The sequence below is a fragment of the Chelon labrosus genome, assembly GCF_963514085.1.
Source record: "Chelon labrosus genome assembly, chromosome: 17".
NCBI classification, from domain to species: Eukaryota; Metazoa; Chordata; class Actinopteri; order Mugiliformes; family Mugilidae; genus Chelon; species Chelon labrosus.
The window spans coordinates 20,798,746-20,804,799 of NC_140350.1; positions in this window are offsets into that span (position 1 = coordinate 20,798,746).

A 6,054-nucleotide genomic window follows, 5' to 3' on the forward strand; every position below is an offset into this window, starting at 1 on the left:
CTGGAGGTCATCTCGCTTAAAAAAAACAAAAACAAATGTAGCTGTAGTTTTATTAGCTCTCACGTGGAAGGTAATTACCCTATATAATTAATCACCCAGTAAGATCAGTTATGTTTTACTTCGTGGACATGCCCTCTACCTACTGTGTAGGTACTCACCTATTATGTTTTCAGCGGACCGAAGCAGGAACAAACCTCCTCCTCTGCGCTTCTGCGCGGTGTGATGACCAAACATTAAAGGGCCAGACAATCACGTAAGAACCCGGAAGTCCGCTGGTTACGTGATTGTTTCGAGATTACAAACATTTTATTTTTTAAATGTATGACCCTTAAGCGGAACAAAAATGTATGTTAGGAGTAAGTGTTTTCTCTGTGGATTGTTGGAACTGGTTCTAGACATTCGCGTATTTACTTCGAGGACTAGTTTTAAAGGATTGGTTAATGTCGTCATGGCAACCAGGCGAAGGTCAGGTGACTAACGGAAAACGCCGAGCTAGCACGAAGTTAAGCTAACTACAGCATATGTGGACTGGCTGACACCGTGTACAGTCTGTGGTTGACACACACACGTGAATTTGATTTTAAATTAATACAAATAAAATAAAAAAATTTATAAAAATTAAATCTATATCCTTAAACCCTCTACAATAAAATAGCCTTCTCGGTAGATATTATAAAATTATAAATATGCAGATTATAGAATATATTAGAATATATCAATGAATATAGACTATAATATATTTCTAAATTATGATAGAAAATAATATATGATATAGAACTTTATTTACGGTAATTCTCCTTCATACACCTAACAAGTATTTCACAATTTAGTATGATAATGTAAAACTATTACACTTTTTTTTATAATTGTTGAAGTGGGAAAACTGCTTAATTAAGAAATAGCTTTCCATGATTTATAAAGTCTAATATTCACATCCCTTATTCTATTTTATTTATTACCGTGTCACACACATTTTCTCCATTATTGGCTATAATACTAAAGATACTGTGACATAATACTCTAGGACACTATGATATTAATTGTAATATGTAACGGTGGTACAAAGAAGTTATATACGCATGTAACGCAATGAAAAACAGCATTCAGTATTTTACTACTTACTCCAAAACTAAATAGTAATTTAAAGTTTAAAGTTATTTCAGTGCACATGATTTTTGAAGATCCTCTTAACGTTTCTAGCTATAGCCACAGTTACAAACAACCAGAGGCCTTGATGTTATTTCTGCACATTTAACTCCATTTCCTCTGACAGAGGTAGTGAGACCAGGGGTTACAGTAGCTCTATCAGAGCCTGTTGCTTATTTGTTGACTCTAAGGTTAATGTTCAGCACTTGTGCAGCTCAGCCCTCCTTACAAAAGTCCTGTGATTTACATGTTGGCTGCACAGACTCAAGGTTTCCGTAGTTGTGGTATTTGTTTGAATGATTTCCTATTTTTTTTACCCTTTTCCTTTGTTGGCCAAACACCACCACACCAAAAACATGGACACGTCTCTCAGAAATAGAGTTTGGTTTGGATCGTGCTTTGCGTTATTGAGCCACCGGTCAGATAAATCCTGCACCTTAAACATGTGACAGGAGAGATTTAAATGGGCAACCTCAAGTGAGAATGACAAAGAAAATGTCCTGCACAGATATGGTCTGAACTGGTGACAGGGTCAAGAAGGTGAATCATGTTTTTGTTTTTTATCCATCACGTGGATGATTGGGTTTGTGTGCGTCACTTTTCCGGGGAACACACGGCACCAAGATACGAGGAACCCCACCTTGCCGTTTCCATGGAGCTGCTGGTTTAGGTGGTTGCACGTAAATGCTAGGGCCCACGTTTCCCAGAAGAACATTACATCGTGATCAGAATATCAGTGTTATTGACATCACTGGTTGGTGGTTGGTTTTAATGATGTGGCTGAAAATAAAAGCTATAAAAGACTACTCAATACATTTCTAAGAATCCAGTGGATCTCTTAGGGTGTCTACTACTTGGGCGAGTAAAACTGATATGAAACTTTCGACCAATAAAGGAAGTGAAACTTTACTTTTAGCCTGTTCACATCTTCCCCTTTAAAAGTACAAATGTGGCCTTGTTTTTTTTTTAGAAACGCAACAGGAAATTTCATCCACAAAAAAAAAGAAACCACTTGATTCAACCTGCAGAGTAGCCAGGCTGCATATTCGTGCAGCCACCCTGTATGTGTGTATAAGCCTTTCATTTGAGCAAATAGGTCATGCATTTGTGTTTCAGTGCACTGGTCACACTGATAACATCATTCAGACGGGGGTAAATAAACACACAGAGGGTTAGAGACACAGACAACACACCTGTTTGACAAAAGCAGCCATGATTCTGACTGGTCGCAGTTTGTGTCTTCCTTCTCCAGCCACCGTCCACGAGCTGTTCTCTGTGGCCCGGGACGCCGGCATCATCCCCGATATCTCCCTGGATCCTGTCCTCACCACCTTCCTGTCCCTGGACTCGTCGGCGGCGCTGCAGCACCGATACGCCTTCTTACAGCAAAGCATGAGCAGCGAGCAGCGGACGGCGTTCAGCCACAACCTGACTGGAGAGGTGGGGGGCGGCAGGGTCACGTATGGAGGAGTAGGGGTCGTTGCTCTGGCTCTGTCCATGCTGTTTGACCAAGTAGCCCAACAAGTGCGTAAAATAAGACACAAGTTCTGACGTCTGCGGGAAATGAGGAGCTAATTTTGCTGCTTGTTTGCTTCTCTCACTAATAGTCCTTTGGTTTGTTTCATAAAGCATGACTCAAGAACAAAACTGAAATATGTTAGCTCAAAATTTTCTGTTACCAAACCAGGTCCGAGCACAGGGTTCAACAGGAGGCCATCTGTTGACTCAAGGATCCCAGCCCAAGAGGATGTTTGGCATCAGTACCTCTTCCAGAATCGGGAGGCTCATGCACAGCTATCTCCACAACATCCCCGACATCGCCAACGACCAGGAGAAGATGGCTGAGAACACAGAGCTCTATGACCGCTGGCTGAAGCTTGAGCTGCTCGACCATTACGAGAGGATGATAACTAAGAAGAGGATGAGCTCCGAGTCCATGCTGCAGTGGGTGACGGGAGCTGCGTTTCACCTCCACGTGAGAATCCACCAGGTCAGAACAGGAAAGGCTTAAAGTCCAGCTGAAGTGTATATATGTGTGGTAATAGTTGTAAAATGCCGAGTTAAAAATCGATGCAGCGGGGTCAGAGAACTCTTGTTCCTTGCCAGAAATGGGTGCCTACGTTACCCACAGTGGAATTCAGCACGTAGGGGTTTGAATTTGTGGCACCATCTTGCAAGTTTGAAGTCAGATTCTAAGCAATACTGTCAAAGAAGAGGAGAAATTATACAATGAACTGTTTTTAAGCATGCACCATTATGGATTCAGGCTGTAAGAAAAGTGGACGCCATGACAGCGCCTTTAAAGGTGAAGCCAAAGCAAGTAGAGCTCCCCCTGGTGGCTGGCTGCAGTATAGGTCATAAGCTCCACCCCCTCCATTTCTTGAAGATGTTTCATCCAAGTAGCCTCTTCTCTAGCTTCTGGTGGACGGTTGGGGTTTTAGCAGGAACATCTGTGGGTGTTGCTCATCAGAAACTCGCATGACTGGCATCTGTCAACAAGATACTTACCTGTCGTTGGAGGAGACTTTTTTGATCCTGTTTTCTTTCTACAATAAATGGTACTCTAACGACTCAAATATACCAGAGCATCCGGTCTCAAGGTGTGAAGCTCTACAAGTGCAGCAGTTTCAAATTGGAGGTGTCCTGTCAACAGTTGTGTCCAGCTCCAGGCCCTGGAGCTGGAAAAGTGCAAAAATTACATTCTGTGTCCTCAATATATCTTTCGTATTTTCTCAACTGTATTTCAAACTAGCTATTTGTGATCAAATCACTTAGGATACATGTAAATATCAGGTCTGAACAAGGCCTAGTTGGAACCTAAATGCTAAACTAAGCTAATGATAGGCTTTGCCCTCGCTTAACCACCCCCCCCCAACATAATCCAGCTTTTTTAATAATCAGTTATTGCAGACTGTTGGTCAGTAAAGTGCACATTGACTTGCTGCATTCAGGACACACTACTTCCTGTACTGTTGAACATAAATCATGAGGTGCTGCATCGGGCCGCTGATCTAAAAGCCAATTCTTTCTCCTTCTAACAGGTTCGCCTCCACTCTGTGCCGTTAGGATCGGTAGAGTCACTTCGTTTGTCTTATAAGACCGGGTTAAATCAGCTGGTTCAACGTTACACCACCTATCTGCACAGAAACATCAAGGAGACTGAAGCTCCAGGGCCGGGACAACCCAGAACCAGAGCTGCAAGTGGGCCGAGACAAACCAACACGTCAACCCCGACCAATGTAACCTGCTCCAGTTTCAATGTCAGCCTGACTGGTCACAGTATCCCTGCTGATGTATTTAATGAATCTACCACACCCAACATAACTGCTGGACATAGTAGAGGCTGTAAAACAGATGGATCCGGGGGGGACTTTGGACTCAGTGTGTCAAAAAGAAGTAATGTCACAGCTGAGGCTAGAAAAACGCTCAACTCTTCTGCTGACTATAACAAGAAGGAGGAGGAGAAGGAGGAGGGCGTGCTCGGTCTGTTAGTCATCGAGCCTTCGAGAAACGTGAGTCACAACGTGCAGCATCACCCCTGTCAGTCTCCAGCCATACAACAAGCCTTGGTCACCCGTATTATGAACGCTCAGGACCTGCAACGCAACAGAAACTTTTTCCTTTACCCTGACAAAGTCTACCACGGCCTGCTGAGACAGAGAGACTACTTTGATCTAGGGACAAATTAAATAAATTAGACTTTGAAATTGAACTTTAAATGGCCGCCAAAACATCACTTGCTGCTGCCAGTACCCAGAAGAATTATATGACTAACCTTACTTACAGAGGGCTAGATGAGAAGACCAATAGAATTCTCATGAAGCTGGTTAGCTTAGCTTAGCATAAAGACTGGAAACAGGGGGAAAGTGCTAGCTTTGATGCTTTATATCTTGTTTGTTTATTCAATACAAAGACTAGTGTAAAAATTACATTCTGTGTCCTCAATATATCTTTCATATTTTCTCAACTGTATTTCAAACTAGCTATTTGTGATCAAATCACTTAGGATACATGCGAATATCAGGTCTGAACAAGGCCTAGTTGGAACCTAAATGCTAAGCTAAGCTAATGATAGGCTCTGCCCTTGCTTACCTCTTGCTTTTCTCTTCATGACGAAAGTATTTGCAGGCGGTCAGTCCAGTATTTTCCTTTTAAATTGTGTTTGCATAAAGATGAATGAGCAAGCAACAGGAAGCCTGCAGCCTGCAACACTAATCCTGCGTATCTCATTTGTAAGTAAAATCACCAGTCTGTCTCAACATGATATGGAAGTTATTTTTGACAGTAGAGTTTCATCTGGATAAATTGCCTTTCCACCTTTTACTAAAACAAATTATGCTATCCTCATCCTGTGTTTTAATTTTTTTTACATGCTTTATTTCATTTTGCTTGCCTTGGATTCATTGAAAATGTGTTGAACAAGTTCAGATTAAAATTTCTTGTGAATCACAACAATACATTTCCGTCTGTGGTGAAGTAAAAGTTCTGTCTCTCGTAGTAATGGTAAATGGTAAATGGCCTTGCTTTTATATAGCGCTTTTCTACCTATTGGTACTCAAAGCGCTTTACAGTCATAGATACATCTACCCATTCGCTCACACAAGCACACACACATTCACACACCAGTGCCACGCACTGGGAGCAACTGGGGGTTCAGTGTCTTGCTCAAGGACACTTCGGCATGTGGCACATTCCGGGGATCGAACCGCTAACCCTCTGGTTCGTGGACAACCCGCTCTACCTACTGAGCCACAGCTGCTGTGTTACACTAAATTCCTCCAACCTCTGGACATCCTGAGTGGGGGATAATATAATAATATAATATAATATAATACAATATAATATAATAAAGATAAGATAATATAACAATAATAGTGGTCTTTACATGTGTCTGACTGCAGAGGGCGC